General features: G+C 45.9%; 2 long non-coding RNA genes across 2 annotated transcripts in view; both read right to left on the bottom strand.

Annotated features, from left to right (window-relative positions):
- Positions 1-196: 196 nt before the first annotated feature.
- The window catches only part of LOC308474766, a 104,178-nt gene continuing 87,837 nt past the window's right edge, over positions 197-16,537 (bottom strand). Inside the window, exon 2 of the long non-coding RNA XR_013984941.1 lies at positions 197-323. This is a non-coding gene — a long non-coding RNA (uncharacterized lncRNA). The remainder of the gene's footprint in view (positions 324-16,537) is intronic.
- Positions 4,791-11,975, bottom strand: LOC308474727. The gene is made up of 3 exons (XR_013984899.1): positions 10,683-11,975; positions 6,536-6,668; positions 4,791-4,965 (listed from the first exon to the last, which is right to left on the bottom strand). It is a non-coding gene; the product is annotated as an uncharacterized lncRNA (long non-coding RNA).

The following is a 16,537-nucleotide window of genomic DNA, read 5'->3' as shown; positions in this document are numbered from 1 at the left end:
CATGAGAAGGAGGTGTCAGCAGGCATGGTTTGTGGAGAGGCCCAAAACGTCATTAGAAAGGAAGACTAAAAGGGGAAGTGTGGCGATCACACAGGGTCCCCGGACGTTTCACCGTCTATTGATCCCTGTGCCACCACTCTATTTCTCGCTGCCACCACCCAGACCTTACCTGGTATAATACTGAGTCCAGTCAGGGTTAAGTTGGAACATAAACTTCTGTTTATTTATTGCAATTTAACAAGCGTGTGGTTTCATAAACGGTCTCAGTGAATTACAATCATGGGGTGCCTATCCAGACCTATAACTTCTGCTACCTGCTCTTACTTACTAAACCACCTCTCAGATATTTACTTGTCTTCCTGGCTCCTAACTGTCCCTGACTCAGCTTATTTCGCTACACTAATTCAACCTACCCACAGACTATCCCAATTCACTTCCACTCCAACCAACCTCCGAACGAACTCCTCCCTTTGCCCCTCCCAGAGCTGGTTTTATAGTCCCTCTGACTCCACCCTCCTGGGTTCTGATTGGGTAACCTGTTTAACTATTTCACCTCCAGCACTCTCATATGTTAACATCACAGGAAGTAGCCCAGGCTTTTGCAGAAACTAGCTCCACCAAGCCTACTCATTACAGTATATTAGGCATAATTGCATGCACATGTGCCTACCGGGAAGAATTCTTCATCCTAGGATCCCATGGCACCCAGTCTGGTGAGATAAGAGAATGCAAATAATAATAATAACAATAACAATAACAATAACAATAATTTATTATTTATACCCCACCCCTCTGGCTGTGTTCCCCCAGCCACTCTGGGCGGCTTCCAACTGAATATTAAAATGCAATAACCTATTAAACATTAAAAACTTCCCTAATCAAGGCTGCCTTCAGATGTCTTCCAGAAGGCCCTCGGCGCTGGACCTCAGTGTCTGGGCAGAACGATGGGGGTGGAGATGCTCCTTTAGGTATACTGGACCAAGGCTGTTTAGGGCTTTAAAGGTCAACACCAACACTTTGAATTGTGCTTGGAAATGTACTGGAAGCAAATGTAGGTCTTTCAAGACTAGTGTTAAATGGTTTCGGCAGCCGCTCCCAGGCACCAGTCTAGCTGCCGCATTCTGGATTAGTTGTAGTTTCCGGGTCACCTTCAAAGGTAGCCCCACGTAGAATGCATTGCAGTAGTCCAAGCGGGAGATAACCAGAGCATGCACCACTCTGGCGAGACAGTCTGTGGGCAGGTAGGGTCTCAGCCTGCGTACCAGATGGAGCTGGTAAACAGCTGCCCTGGACACAGAATTGACCTGCTCCTCCATGGACAACTGTGAGTCCAGAATGATTCCCAGGCTGCACACCTGGTCCTTCAGGGGCACGGTTACCCCATTCAGGACCTGGGAGTCTTCCATACCCGCCCACCTCCTGTCCCCCCAAAACAGTACTTCTGTCTTGTCAGGATTCAACCTCAATCTGTTAGCCGCCATCCATCCTCCAACCGCCTCCAGACACTCACACAGGACTTTCACCGCCTTCACTGGTTCTGATTTGAAAGAGAGCTAGAGCTGGGTATCATCCGCATACTGGTGAACACCCAGCCCAAACCCCCTGATGATCTCTCCCAGCTGCTGCATGTAGATGTTGAAAACATTTGCCCTCAGATCTGTGGACCAGACCCGGAGGCAGGGATAGTCCTCAAACAACGACTAAACCTGCCTCTTCGGTAATAACATAGTCTGGTCTTAGCGTAACTTCTCCTCCTACCCCTAATCACTGAGATTGGTTCTCCCAGTACACCCCCCCCCCCCGTGGAACCTGCCTCAGCCATTTTGTTGGATGGTCTGCCCCCGCCACTTAATGGATCCAAATGGTTTCCAGAGAGTGGCAGGGGATGCTTTATCTCATGTTGATGGCCTTTCAGCTGATTCCCTGGTGGCCCGCTGGAATGTGGAGTTAACCAGGGCTATTGACTGTTTGGTTCCGAAGCGCCCTCTCCGATTGCATGGTTTTCCACAGATCTGAGGGCAATGGAACAATCGCTGAGATGGCTAGAGCGCCAGTGGCGGATAACTCATTCTGAAGCTGACTGAACACGGGTTAGAGCTCAATGTCGAGCCTACCAAGTGGCGGTAGCGATGGCAAAGAGGACTTTCTTCTCCGCCTCTATTGTATCTGCAGAAAACAGCAGAAGGAGACTCTTTCAGGTGGTTTGCAATTCAGCGGAAGCACCTGCTACATCAGGGCCCAGTATGGGCCACATGATCTCCTGCAATGATTTTGCAAAGTTTTTTGCAGATAAAGTCATTCAGATTCAAGAAGAGATAGACTTCACCGTGGGAGTAGGGCCAGGGCGGGAGAGTGCTAGAGTCCTGTCTAGTCAAGTTGCGTGGGATCAATTCCAATCTGTTACCTCTGAGGATGTGGACAGGCTGCTTGGACGAGTGAAGCCAACCACCTGTCTCATTGATCCTTGGCCATCCTGGCTTATAAAAGCTAGCCCTGGACACAGAATTGACCTGCTCCTCCATGGTAAGGGCTGGGCGATGGACTTCGTGGGGTGGTGAATGCTTCTCTCTGTGAGGGAACCTTCCCAGACGGGCTGAAAGAGGCAGTTAGGAAACTACTTCTTAAAAAAACCATCTTTAGATGCTTCCAATATGGCCAACTATCACTCAGTCTGAAATCTTCCATTCTTGGGCAAGGTGATTGAGAGAGTGGTTGCTGAACAATTCCAGGCATGCCATTTGGATCCCTTCCAGTCAGGATTCAGGCCTCATCATGGGACTGATACTGCCTTGGTCACAATGGTCTAGGATCTCCGGCGGGCTAGGGACAAAGGTGAGAGCTGTTTCCTAGTTCTCCTGGATCTCTCAGTGGCTTTTGACACCATCGACCATAAGATCCTTCTGGACCATCTAGAGGGGCTGGGAGCTGGGGGCACTGTTATACAGTGGTTCTGTAGTTCTCCTGGATCTCTCAGTGGCTTTTGACACCATCGACCATAAGATCCTTCTGGACCGTCTAGAGGGGCTGGGAGCTGGGGGCACTGTTATACAGTGGTTCCGCTCCTTCCTCCTGGGCCGTGTTCAGAAAGTGGTGGGGGGGAATGAGTGTTCAGACCCCTGAGCTCTCACTTGTGGGGTGTCTCAGGGTTCTGTCCTCTCGCCCATGCTTTTCAACATCCACATGCAGCCGCTGGGAGGGATCATCAGGGGGTTTGGGCTGGGTGTTCATCAGTATGCGGATGATACCCAGCTCTAGCTCTCTTTCAAATCAGAACCAGTGAAGGCAGTGAAGGTCCTGTGTGAGTGTCTAGAGGCGGTTGGAGGATGGATGGCAGCTAGCAGATTGAGGTTGAATCCTGACAAGACAGAATTACTGTTTTGGGGGGACAGGAGGCGAGCAGGTGTGGATGACTCCCTGGTCCTGAATGGGGTAACTGTGCCCCTGAAGGACCAGGTGTGCAGCCTGGGAGTCATTCTGGACTCACAGCTGTCCATGGAGGAGCAGGTCAATTCTGTGTCCAGGGCAGCTGTATATCAGCTCCATCTGGTACGCAGGCTGAGACCCTAGCTGGCCATAGACTGTCTCACCAGAGTGGTGCATGCTCTAGTTATCTCTTGCTTGGACTACTGCAATGCGCTCTATGTGGGGCTACCTTTGAAGGTGATCTGGAAACTACAACTAATCCAGAATGCGGCAGCTAGACTGGTGAATGGGAGCGGCCGCCGAAATCATATATTACTGGTCTTGAAAGACCTACACTGGCTCCCAGTACGTTTCCAAACACAATTCAAAGTGTTGGTGCTGACCTTTAAAGCCCTAAATGGCCTCAGTGAAGTATACCTAAAGGAGCATCTCCACCCCATCGTTCTGTCCGGACACTGAGGTCCAGTGCTGAGGGCCTTCTGGCAGGTCCCTCGCTATGAGAATCCAAGTTACAGGAAACCAGGTGGAGGGCCTTCTCGGTAGTGGCACCCGCACTGTGGAACGCCCTCCCACCAGATGTCAAAGAGAAAAACAACTACCAAACTTTTAGAAGACATCTGAAGGCAGCCTTGTTTAGGGAAGTTTTTAATGTTTAATAGGTTATTGTAGTTTAATATTCTGCTGGAAGCCACCCAGAGTAGCTGTGGAAACCCAGTCAGATGGGTCTGGTATAAATAATAAATTATTGTTATTGTTTTATTGTTATTGTTATTGTTTGCATTTTCTTATCTCACCAGACTGGATGCCATGGGATGCTAGGATGAAGAATTCTTCTTGGTAAGCACATGTGCATGCAATTATGCGTAATAATAATAATAATAATGAGTGGGCTTGGTGGAGCTAGTTTCTGTAAAAGCCTGGACTACTTCCCATCCTGTAATCCTGTAGCTGGAGGGGCCTAGAATCTATAAGAAGAAGCTTCCAGATCTGGTCTGGTCTGTTCAATAATCCCAAAATTCAGACACCTGTGGGTTTTGAAGGATGACTATATTTCAATTGGCATACTTTTTAAAAGAGTGCCACTCAGGTTGGTTACCATTTAAATGGAAGCAGAACTGAACTTCTTCTCCCTATCATTCCACCCCCCATATTTTGTCACTCTTCATTTCCCACATTGTGGCCCAGTCCTCCTCACTAGACTGTTTTGGGGGACCCTCAGCCCCTTTTAGTCTTCCTTTCTAATGATGTTTTGGGCCTCTCCACAAACCATGCCTGCTGACACCTCCTTCTCATGGATGTAAGGTGCCATTTTGGCTTCACTAGCAATAACACTTATGCTTAGAAATGAAAAACAGAGGGGAAAAGGCTTTTGGATCTGCTTTTATTGCAAGGCACAAGCTCATGTAAGCCTTGAAAATGTTGCTTTTTTCAATCTGGATGCTTTGGAGAAGATGTCCCTAGCTGGGGATCAAGCGGGATCCAGCGGCTCTCAAAGAGAGGGAGCATCTTCCACTTTTCAAAGGCATCTATCACTCCTCCCGTCTAAAATGTAGAAACCAGAAACAAAAAGACAACAGTTAACTCAGTTTCATAGCAAGGTGACCATGTTTGAGACACGAAAATACAAAGCAAGGCATGTTGGACCACAAGAAAGATTTCATGATAATAAGCCATTGGGTAGGGATAGGTCTGTTTCATTTTTTTATTTCCAGAAACTATGATTTACATAGATTCCCCTTTCGATGAGAATTGAATCCAATCTCTTGCCCATCCTTACCCTTGAGGGACTTTCTTTTCTAGGTACAATTAAATATGTCACAGAATAGTGAGCAAGCTTTCAAGGTCTCCAATATTCTCCTGCAGACTGGATGTTATGCACGGCAGGGATTTCTTGTCTTTGTGGCCCTGAGGAAGAGTTCTGGGGAAACAGGAAGCTTGCTCACCATTTTGTGACGATGTTTTGAGAAACACGGGAGATACTGGCACCCTGGGGTTCGTTCAGTCCAGTTGCAAATTTCTCTGCAATGACCCAGGACAAAATTTCTTCTTTCTAATTCTTTACATCAGAAATACACAGCTGATTGCAAAGCTGGACCAGCCATGAGACAGGTGAGGACCCTGCTTCTGGTGGCAGAAGCCCCTCAGACAATAAACCCATTGGTGCTCCTCCTGCCCCGCTGGTTCTGCCTGTGGTGAAAGAACTCGGCACCACCTTGCTTAAAATGGGCAACAATGGTAGTGCCGCTTCTGTGCCTGCAATCAACAGGGTATGGTGTGTGTCAGTGGCAGATCAGGCCATGGAAGGAGGAGCAGGTAGATGGGCTTAGGAGCCGTGCTGGTGGCATGGCAAAGAAGCAATTCTTACTTCGCCTCAAGCGGCAAAATGGGATGTGCCACCCTTGGCTGATTCTGCCATAGATTTTTTTGTCCTTGTTTTGCAATGGAGCAATCGAGCTTGCAGGCAAAGGATGATCAACTTAGGGGACTCTGCATTTGGTATGTGGAGCAATTAACTATTTAGGTAAACAATGCTTTGGGTAATTAATGGAGCAGGTAGCTGGTACTCATTGATCTATGAAAGTAATATATGTAATTAACAAATTGGATATAAGAGGGTTGTGATGGAAAAGTCCAATGGATTTTAACAGCGGATGAATGCTACGTTAAAGGATGCTAAACTGGAATCAGACAGATTATTGTAAACATGCAGACTGATCAATAGTTAATTGTGACAAGCCATCCTAAAGTTTTCCAGGTTGTACGTAATGAAACTAATTTCTTAGTTCTGTGGGTCCCTTAGCCTCAGTCTGAGAAGGGGTGTCAATTTAGGGTGGCAGCCACCCAAATCAGAGGCTCCAAATAATAATAATAATAATAATAATAATAATAATAATAATAATAATAACAATAATTTATTATTTATACCTCACCCATCTGGCTGGGCTTCCTCAGCACTCTGGGTGGCTTCCAACAAAATAATAAAATACAGTAATGCATCAAACATTAAAATGAAATGAAATGAAATAATGAAATGAAATGAAAAAATGATCAATCCAGAGGCTGAAGGGAGAGGGGCAGGAGGTGTAATTCTCCTTTGGCAAGAAGAAATTACCTTCTGCAACAGAACAGATAATCATCACACATTCCAATCTCTTGAGAATTATCTGGACAACCTCCATCTATGCAAATACCGTTGCTATTTTCACACTCGTCATAATTGTTAGGTTCATCGTCTTGTGCAGATCCTGTGCAAAGAGAGAAACAAACATAAGTGTGAAGAAGGAAGTTAATTCACAATAGGATGAAAGAGAGGAACAACTCCACAGCCCTTTGAACAGGAGTGGCTCTGTGACGCTCTGGGTGCTGTGGCATCCCAACTCCTACCCCCCACCCCACCCCTTGCCACTGGCCACTGGTGTTTACCACCCTTTCTACATTCACAAGAAGAAATGGTAGATGTGCTTCTCCAGATATTTGCTCATGCGTGGAGGGTGTCAGTCCACGAAACACGACAGCAAGAAGTGAGGCACACATGGCTTACACGTTATAGAGAAACTAAAGCCTGGAACTGAAGCCATCAGAGTCCCAAGGACTACCCAGAATAAAAGGCTCTATAGTACATCAAGAATATTTCCCCCACTAATTAGAAACTATATACCCCAAATTTATTGGCAGACCTGTGGAAGAGACAAATCAAAATTTTATTTTGTAAAACATATTCCATAAATTTGCATAGAATTCCATAAAATCTGACCAAACTGAGAAAAGAGGAGGCTACTTTTGTTTTTCCTTACCACTTTTACATGCGATGCAATTTTCCCATGTATTACTGCACCATAATAAAGTTAACATGTGAACATCAAAGCACAGCCATCCTTTGAAAGGCAGTTCTCCCTTCAAGTAATGTTTTTTTAAAAAATGTGTCTACTCAACTGCACATGAAAAAGTGTAACTTCATGAAAACAGAATGAAAATAAAGGTTATATTAGGGGAGATTGCATAGCAATGATGGGCATAATGGGGGAAATTCAGCAACACAGTGCATATTTTCCCTAATAGACACACTTTGGTAGGCGATTTTGTCTGATATATACATTTTTATGCAAAATTTACCACTAAAGAAATGTCTCTAGCAAGAAAAGTTAGCTTCCTTTGCAAGGCCACAGATCAGCAATTGCACAGAATAGCAACTGTACTCCTCTCCCTCTTCCACCCCATAATAGGCTGGCAGGTGTCCCTCTGTCTTCTTCCCCTCCATCCCTTACCTGGGGAAGCCAGGAGCAGCAAAGAGAGAACTGCCAAGCACAGGTGAAGGATCTTCATGGCTCAGGATGAATTGTGGTGGCAAAGCCAGGCAAAGCCGGCTTTTAAACTAAATGGAGCCCCAAAGCTTGCCAAGAGAGGGCAGGTAGGGAGAAGAAGATTTCATAATTGTAATTTCTTTGGGTCGTTGTGACCTAGGCTGACGTGGAAGAGAACGTTGCCAAAATCACGTGCCTCTGGAATGGCATTCCTGCATTCGGTCGGTCATAGCAGTTTCCACAGAAGATCACAAACATTCAGATGTGCTGTATTCATGCTTCAGAGTGAGATAGCTTGAATCAAATGAAACATTTATGCTGAGGATGCAATGCCCCACATAGGCAGTGCCTGGGGGATGTATCCCTCAGGTAAATGACTCACCCCTCACCTGTCCCCACCACATTGCTGGACCCTTGCGGTTACCTGAAGGAAGGGCACTTTTCACATGCTCGCCTCCCACAATGATTATTCTTTTTTTTTAAATTACTTTTTTATTCAAAATTAAAACAAAACATAATATCCAGAAACATATCATCCTTATTTTCCCCCTTTTTCCTCCCTCCCCCTCCTTCCCCCCACAGAACCCACCCACCCCCCGACTTCCCTCAGTTCCAGTCTTTGATTTCTCTAAAAATGCTGTTTTCTGCATGTTACACAGTTGTATAGATCCTCAAACTATTTAAGTAATAATTATCAATAAAAAGTTTGTGAATGTTTATTCAAAACCAGCCAAGGAATCCAGTTCGCTTTGTTGCGTCTTCAAATACTTTGTAAAGGGTTCCCATTCATCTTTAAAGTCACAGTTATCCTTGTCCCGTAGCTTGTATGACAGTTTTGCCAGTTCTGCATAGTCCATCAATTTTTCTTGCCATGCTTCTTTAATTGGGGTTTCTTCAGTCTTCCATCCTTGTGCTATTAAAACTCTCGCGGCCGTTGTCGCATACATGAAGATGTTTTTCACAAAGACTCTCCTCCTGCAAGAGAGGGGAGTGGTTGTGGTCGGGAGCCGGACTCCACCTCAAGCAGGGGGCGTTAGCCCCCTGCCTCCCACTCACCTGGCTGGCCTACGCCCACGGGCAGGCACCCAACCAGGTGCCTGCGAGGGGGCGTGTTTAGCAGCCCAAATTGCTGCGGCACCAGCCTTCCGGCCTCACTTTTCGTCATCCTGTCACAAGTCATCAGCTAGGAGTCATCAGAAACAAATCAGAAGTTTAAAAGTCATGATACAAAATGAGTCTTGGGGCCTATGTGCATACCTAACCTTAAAAATAAAATAAAATAACAAACAAACAAACCGCACCACAGGGTAAGACTCCCCTCAACCTGTCCTCAGATTTCCAGGTTCACTGATGCGGCTGGGTCCTTGGGCTTCAGTTTATTCTTTAGGGGACGCTGGTGTGCTCAACAATGGCCAGCAGAGTAGCAAGTGTGGGATCTCACTTTTCTGGAGTTAGTTGTGGCTGTTCACATTTGGACTGAGGAGTTCCAGAATTGCCGGGTGTGCTTCAGAACTGATAACCAGGCAGTGGTCAACATACTGGCTAAACAGTCATCGTGTTCCGAGAGGGTGTCGCGCCTACTCCAATCATTCGTCCTCCAGTGCCTCGCTTCCGAGCATTAGCTCCCAGGGCTCAGCCACTGCCAGAACCCGTTCCGGAGCACCTGTGGAACCTTGGAGACGTGAAGTGATTAAGGGAGTATTAGCATCTGTCGCACCCTCTACGCTTAGATCATATAAGAAGGTCTGGTGTGATTTCATGGGGTTCAGGTCCAAAGTATCCTCCCTTTCCACTAATGTTACACCCTCCACAGAAAACGTTCTGCAATACTTAACACACCTTCATGGCCTAGGCTGAGCCTCGAAAACTTTGAGGATACACATAGCCGCTATCACATTCTTTAGACCCATGTTTTTCCACCGATTCGTGCTGTGACTTCATGGTCCGCAGGGCAATTGAAGGTTGGAGTTGACTGCAGCCTCCAAGTAACAAAGGCCGCAAGCCTATTTCTTACGAGCTGCTGTCCCAAATCCGTATGAACTTAGGTCAATTTGCTGGTCCAAGTTCGAGGCCCGGGTGTTCTCTGCGGCATACATTATAGCCTCCTTTAGGCCGGGCCCCCAAAACGTTAAAGATACACGTAGCCTCCATCAGCTTCTTTGTAAAGCCATGTTTTCCTCCGACCCGTGCAGTGACTTCCTGATCCGCAGAGCTATTGAAGGTTGGGGTAAGCTGCAACCCCCTAGAGCCGAGGGCCATAAGCAAATTTCTTATAGGCTGCTCTCTCAAATACGCATAAAGCTTAAGTCGATCTGTTGGACCAAGTTTGAGGCCCGCCTCTTTTCCGCAGCATATGCTAAGCCAATTCCTTACGGGCTGCTCTCTCAGATATGCACAAAGTTTAGGTCAATCTGCTGGACCAAGTTTGAGGCCTGCCTTTTTTCCCCACTGGATATGCAATCGCCTTTTGGCACCTTGAGGGTCGGTGAAGTAGTAGCCGAGGTTAATGCAACTGGGTCAACGCGCGGCCTCCTCACGGAGGACGTGCAGTTGTCCGAAGCTAGCACGACGGTGTGGATACATCAATCCAAAATGGATCAGACAGGTAGGGGTTCCCTTGTAAAACTTACAGCTTCAGCGCAGCGGGGCCCATGCCCGGTCAAGGACACTAGATGGTACCTTTACCTCAGACTGCCTGGTCCTGGCCTGCTCCTGGTTCATGAGGATGGGTCACCTTTGTTGAGACACCAATTCACAAGGGTACTCCGCAAAGCTATTGATCCCTGTGGTTTATCTTCCCAGGATTATGCTGCACACTCATTCAGGATTGGCGCCACCACAACAGCGGCGCTCTTGGGTCTGCCGGTGGCTAGGATTAAAGAAATGGGCCGGTGGAAATCCGATGCTTATAAAGGTTACATTCGCTAGTATGCGCTCCGCTGCATTACCTCTACTTACCCGTCTTTCTCTTTCCTTTATTTTCAGCCGTTCTCAGAAAAAGTGTTTGGATTTGAGGCCACAGTATAGTCCATTGGGCCCATGTCGGCTAGCTGCGGCCTCACCCCTAGTCTTGGGTTGCCACCTGGAGTGCGAGTTTCCTGGTTTTCGAGACGAGGCATGCGTTGGGAAGAGCTTGTGCCATTGCTGAGGGAGAAAGTCGCCATGTTTGGCTCTCCCGACATCCTTATCCTTCAATTAGGGGAAAATGACCTTGTTAACAGAAGAAGTGCGGACTTGTCGTGGAACATAAAAAGAGATTTGGATGAGATTGCTGCCTTGTGTCCTGGAACAACGGTGTTCTGGTCCTCCTTCCTGAAGAGAATTGTTTGGCGCGGTGCGCAGAACTGTATGGCCATTGAAAAATCCAGGAAACTCTTAAATCGTGCAATAGCCCGTTGGGTGCGCTTTATGAATGGCCGAGTCATTTTTCACGACCATATCCGGATTGGCGATCAGGCCTTGTACCGGAATGATGGGGTTCATCTTTCAGACCAAGGGAATGACATTTGGTTAAATAGCATCAGCAGAAGCATCAGGGATTGGTTACAGCTGTGAGGGTATTGGCGGCGAGCCTTTTTGGGCTCGGGTGGCGGTTAGGCATTGGAATAATGTGTTGTGGTGTGTCGAAGGGCTAGGTGTGGCCATCGCCTATGCCTTCAATTTTTGGGTATTCCGTTAAAGGAATCTGGCGGTCGTGTATTCTGTCTGATGCCTGCTTGGCGGGAGGCCATGGCACGACCCTCGGTGACATCAGGGGAGAGCTTATAGTTGGATTAGCATCAACAGGCTCCACCTACTGGTGAATAAACCCCCCTGTTTTAGACTCACCCCTCTCTGAGGGGGTGGAGTCAGCTGACGAAATCCAGTGCCTAAGCCAATACCTTTTCACTTGCTGTAATCAATAAAGTTGTGGCCTTTTCTTGCCCATTAACCTTATATCACGTGTCCTCGTGTTTTCATTCCACTACGCGGGGATCGGGTCCTCGAACCACAATGATTATTCTTAGTAGTAGTCTGCTTTTTTCCAAAAAAAAAATTAATCATATTGAAATAATGCCCCTCAATGAGGCCAAACTTAGATTCACAAAATGTTTAGGGGTATGCGTACCCCTGCGACACCCCAGGAAATCGTGTCCTCCAAATCATGGAGAGCCACGTGTTGAGGTGAGATCACCAAACTGCCTTCTTGTTGCAGGGGCGGGCCCATTTGGATGACCTCCTTGCCTCATTGGTCGCCCCTTTGTTATTGGGGCAGATTTCTGTCAGTTGGGGTTTGATTGGCACATAAGCGGGCTATTTAAGGGGCTGAACATGGTGAAGTACTTCCTCTTTCGCATCGTGCAGCGGATCTCCCTCCCTCCCTATAATTTTAGGTTGTGTTTTTGACCTTGCTATGCCTGTCTAGGGGTCGTCTGTTTTTGGAGCAGGGGCCCGGTAGGAATTTTGCCACTTGGCTGATGGGCTGGTGCCATTTGGTTTTTGCCTACCATGTAGCAAATCGTCACAACTTTGTAAGGTTGGCGGTTAGGCATTGGTTCATTGTTTGTTGGAGGAAATTATGGATTGGCTGAGCCTGCCCCTCAATTTTGTTGCTGCTGCTGGGGAATTCCGTTAAAGGAATCCAGGGGCTCAATTTGCTCTGTCTGATCCCCTCTCAGGGGTAGCACCATGCCAGAGTTCCTGGGAACATCTGGGGTGAACTAAGAGGTGGAAATCTGCCTCTGTGCTCCCCCAGTATGTTTTCCCTTACTGACCTCTGGAGGTTCCAGTTGTCAGTCCAGTTCCTGCCGGTGCAGGTTCAGATAGTCCGAACCAATGCCTAAGCAACCACTCACATGTTGTAAACAATAAAGTTGTGGCCAAATTAATGCCAAAAATCCTAAACAAATATTGTTTCCTGTGTGATTTATTTCGGAGATGGTTTGGGGGTCTTCACTTTCAAAAAGCACTGGTAGTAGTAATAGCCTCAAACAGTTCTTCCCAAAAAAAGATTCAAATCCACTGATTGAAGAGGTTGAGTGGGACATGCAGGGCAAGGAGGTTTCAAAGGTGAAATGATGGACTCTTGTACTTACTTGAAGGAAAGGCAATCTTCACATGCTCTCTTGTCCTTTTTCTCATTCTTGCAATCATCATCATCCTATTTCTCAGACACCTTTTCCAGACAAGACTCAAAGCAACTTACAAAAATATTTTCAAACTGGAGGGGCTCTGCTTCTCTGCTTGCTCCACCTGCCATGTCCACTCTGCACCCCATAATAATTGGCCAACCTGTCCTTTCCTTTCTCCTTTCCACCCTAGGAGATGACTAAGCCCATCTTCTCCTTCCCAACCCTGTTTCTGAAGCCGTTACACTCTTCTGTTTTGCGCTCCATGGAGTCACTGTTATTTGTTGCTAAGGATCAGTGGTTATGGGATCTCCAGATCAGAAACATCCAAAGGCCAATGAGTTAACCTTCTCTGCTTTGAGGTTTCATTTGAGTTTTCTTTTCTTTTTTTTAAATGATATTTATTAAAGTTTCAGAAAAGGTTACAAAAACAAGAAAAAGAAAAAGAGAAAAGAAAAAATACAAAATACAAAAAAATAAGAACACTTAAAACAAATCAATCTTTCCATGTCTTGTCTTTCATTTACTTGTTTCCCTGACCTCCTCACACCTCCCTTTTTTGTATTCCAGTTCAGTTAGTCCATTCAGCAAATCCTTTCCCTCTTTGTTTTTATCTTAATCCTTTAACTTAATATATTATAACTTTAGATTCTCACCTGTTAACAATCCATTTTTACATACTCCTTTATAACATTGCTGCTAAAGCCACTTAACTTCATTCTGACATCATTCTAACAATCATTAATTTTGCAGTATTTCTGTAAAGTCTTTAAATTTCTTCCAATCTTCTTCCACTGACTCTTCTCCCTGGTCTCGGATTCTGCCAGTCATTTCTGCCAGTTCCATGTAGTCTATCACCTTCATCTGCCATTCTTCCAGAGTGGGTAGATCTGGTGTCTTCCAATACTTTGCAATAAGTATTCTTGCTGCTGTTGTGGCATACATAAAGAAAGTTCTGTCCTTCTTTGGCACCAATTGGCCGACCATGCCCAGGAGAAGGGCCTCTGGTTTCTTCAGAAAGGTATATTTAAATACCTTTTTCATTTAATTATATATCATCTCCCAGAAAGCCTTAATCCTTGGGCATGTCCACCAAAGGTGAAAGAATGTACCTTCAGTTTCTTTACATTTCCAACATTTATTATCGGGCAAATGATAGATTTTTGCAAGCTTGTCTGGTGTCATGTACCACCTGTATATCATTTTCATAATATTCTCTCTTAAGGCAGGTTTCATTTGAGTTTTCATGCCCAGTCCTGGTGCTTTCATGCGCAAGGTGCTTGGAACAGAATGTGGGACACTTTGCATGGAATATATGGGACGTAAACCTTAGCTATCCAAACAAGGTGGAGGGGAGAAGATCACTCTGATCAAATGCCCAGCAGTTATTAAAGCTTCAGGATGGACAATTATAGTGATCCCTTATCCACTGAGAAAAACAATGGATGAAACTGCATATTATTCTAAACATGCAAATGCTGTGTGATTTAAGGATTGGACCAAGAGGAACTGGCAAAACTTCACAGAGCAAAGCAACCAAAGACAGGGCTGATCCCAGAGCCGGACAAGCCTTGAGGCAGGTGAGGACGCTGCTTCAGGTGGCAGAAGCCCCCAACCAGGCACAATGCCCATGGGAGCCCCTCCTGCCCAGCTGCTTCTGCCAGTGGAGGAGAAGCACCAGCATCATCAGCACTAATTTTGGACAAGATCACTGCCATTTGGGGCAATACGGGATGTGCCGCCCTAGGCTGATTCTGCCATAGCTGCCTTTTGCAATGGACAAAGTATGAAAACAACTGGCTGTGCTACCAATTAAGCTTGCAATCAAAGGATGATGTATTCAGGGACCACTTAAGTAATTGATGCTTTGTGTAACTAATGGAACAGGCAGCTGGTACTCACGTGTTTAGTCGTTTAGTCATGTCCAACTCTTCGTGACCCCATGGACCAGAGCATGGTACTCACTGCTCTATGAAAATGACATTTTGTGTAATAAACAAGTTGCATTAGAGATACTTTGTACTGCCAGTGGCTGTTTAATTGACGAAAAACATAATTAAGACAACTGTAAATCTTGCAGGAGGTACAACCACTCAATATAATGACTTTAATGGTTTTGTTTTGGCTTTTTATGCTTTTTATGTTTCTGAAAGAATAGAATGGCTTTCAATTGGAGATATTAGACACAGATATTGCCAGAGAAAATAAGAAAATATTCCTTTATGCTACAGGGGCTGCGAGAACACTAATTGCTAAAAATTGGGGAAAAGAAACAATACTGAAAAAAACAGAATGGCAAGACAAATTATTTGATTATATGGAATTGGCTAAATTGACAGAGGCAATTAGGGGCCAGCCCAAACAAATATATCCAAAAGAATGGGAAGAATATAAAGATTACCTTAAAAAGCAGTGCCCTCAAATTAATACTTGGACTTGTTTTGATTAATTTCTGCAAAATAATTTATGGTACTTAAGTTAAAACAGAAAGTATAAGGGATAATAAAAAACTAAAAAGGAGACAGTTTACCAAAAATTGAAAAGAGAAACGTGTTGAGGATGAAGGAAGACAATTGGAAGTAAAGAAGAATTGAAATATGGTATTTCATATGGACGCGGGTGGCGCTGTGGGTTAAACCTCAGCGCCTAGGACTTGCCGATCGCATGGTCGACGGTTCGAATCCCCGTGGCGGGGTGCGCTCCCGTTGCTCGGTCACAGCGCCTGCCAACCTAGCAGTTCGAAAGCACCCCCGGGTGCAAGTAGATAAATAGGGACCGCTTACTAGCGGGAAGGTAAACGGCGTTTCCGTGTGTGGCTCTGGCTCGCCAGAGTAGCTTCGTCACGCTGGCCACGTGACCCGGAAGTGTCTGCGGACAGCGCTGGCTCCCGGCCTCTAGAGTGAGATGAGCGCACAACCCTAGAGTCTGTCAAGACTGGCCCGTACGGGCAGGGGTACCTTTACCTTTTATTTCATATAGAGGGGACATGGAGGGGACTATTTCGTATAAGGAATATAAAATCTGGTTATAACAAGAGAAATCCTATGTAGAGGGAGAAACAAATACCATGGTCCACAAGGGAAAGGAAAGTTCATTCAGAAGAGGAAGAAGAGGAGGCACAAGAGGAAGAAGAGGAGGAGAGCCAGCGTGGTGTATTGGTTAAGAGTGGCAGACTCGTAATCTGGTGAACCGGGTTTGCTTCCCCGCTCCTCCACATGCAGCTGCTGGGTGACCTTGGGCCAGTCACACTTCTTTCAAGTCTCTCAGCCCCACTCATCTCACAGAGTGTTTGTTGTGGGGGAGGAAGGGAAAGGAGAATGTTAGCTGCTTTGAGACTCCTTCCGGTAGTGATAAAGTGGGATATCAAATCCAAACTCTTTTCTTCTTCTTCACAGGCCCCCCTAAAACAAATCCTGTCTACACCCATGCTTCCCATAATTGTAATCTCCTTGGGACACTGTGACTTAGGCTGACGTGGAAGAGAACGCTGCCAGAATCACATGCCTCTGGAAAGGTATTCCTGCAGTCTGGCAGTCATAGCAATTTCCACAGAAGTAAGATCCCAGTTACAGATCACAGACATTGAGATCTGCTGTATTCATGTTTTAGAGGGAGATAGCTTGGATCAATGAAAAGTTTATGAGGAGAATGCATTGCCTCACATAGGAATTGCTTCCTGGGGTGTTGGTCATTCTTTTTCAGAAA

Source organism: Podarcis pityusensis (assembly GCF_964106645.2).
Source record: "Podarcis pityusensis genome assembly, chromosome: 3".
Classification (NCBI taxonomy): domain Eukaryota; kingdom Metazoa; phylum Chordata; class Lepidosauria; order Squamata; family Lacertidae; genus Podarcis; species Podarcis pityusensis.
Note: the sequence above shows the minus strand (reverse complement) of the source record. Positions and strands in the feature narration are given on the sequence as shown.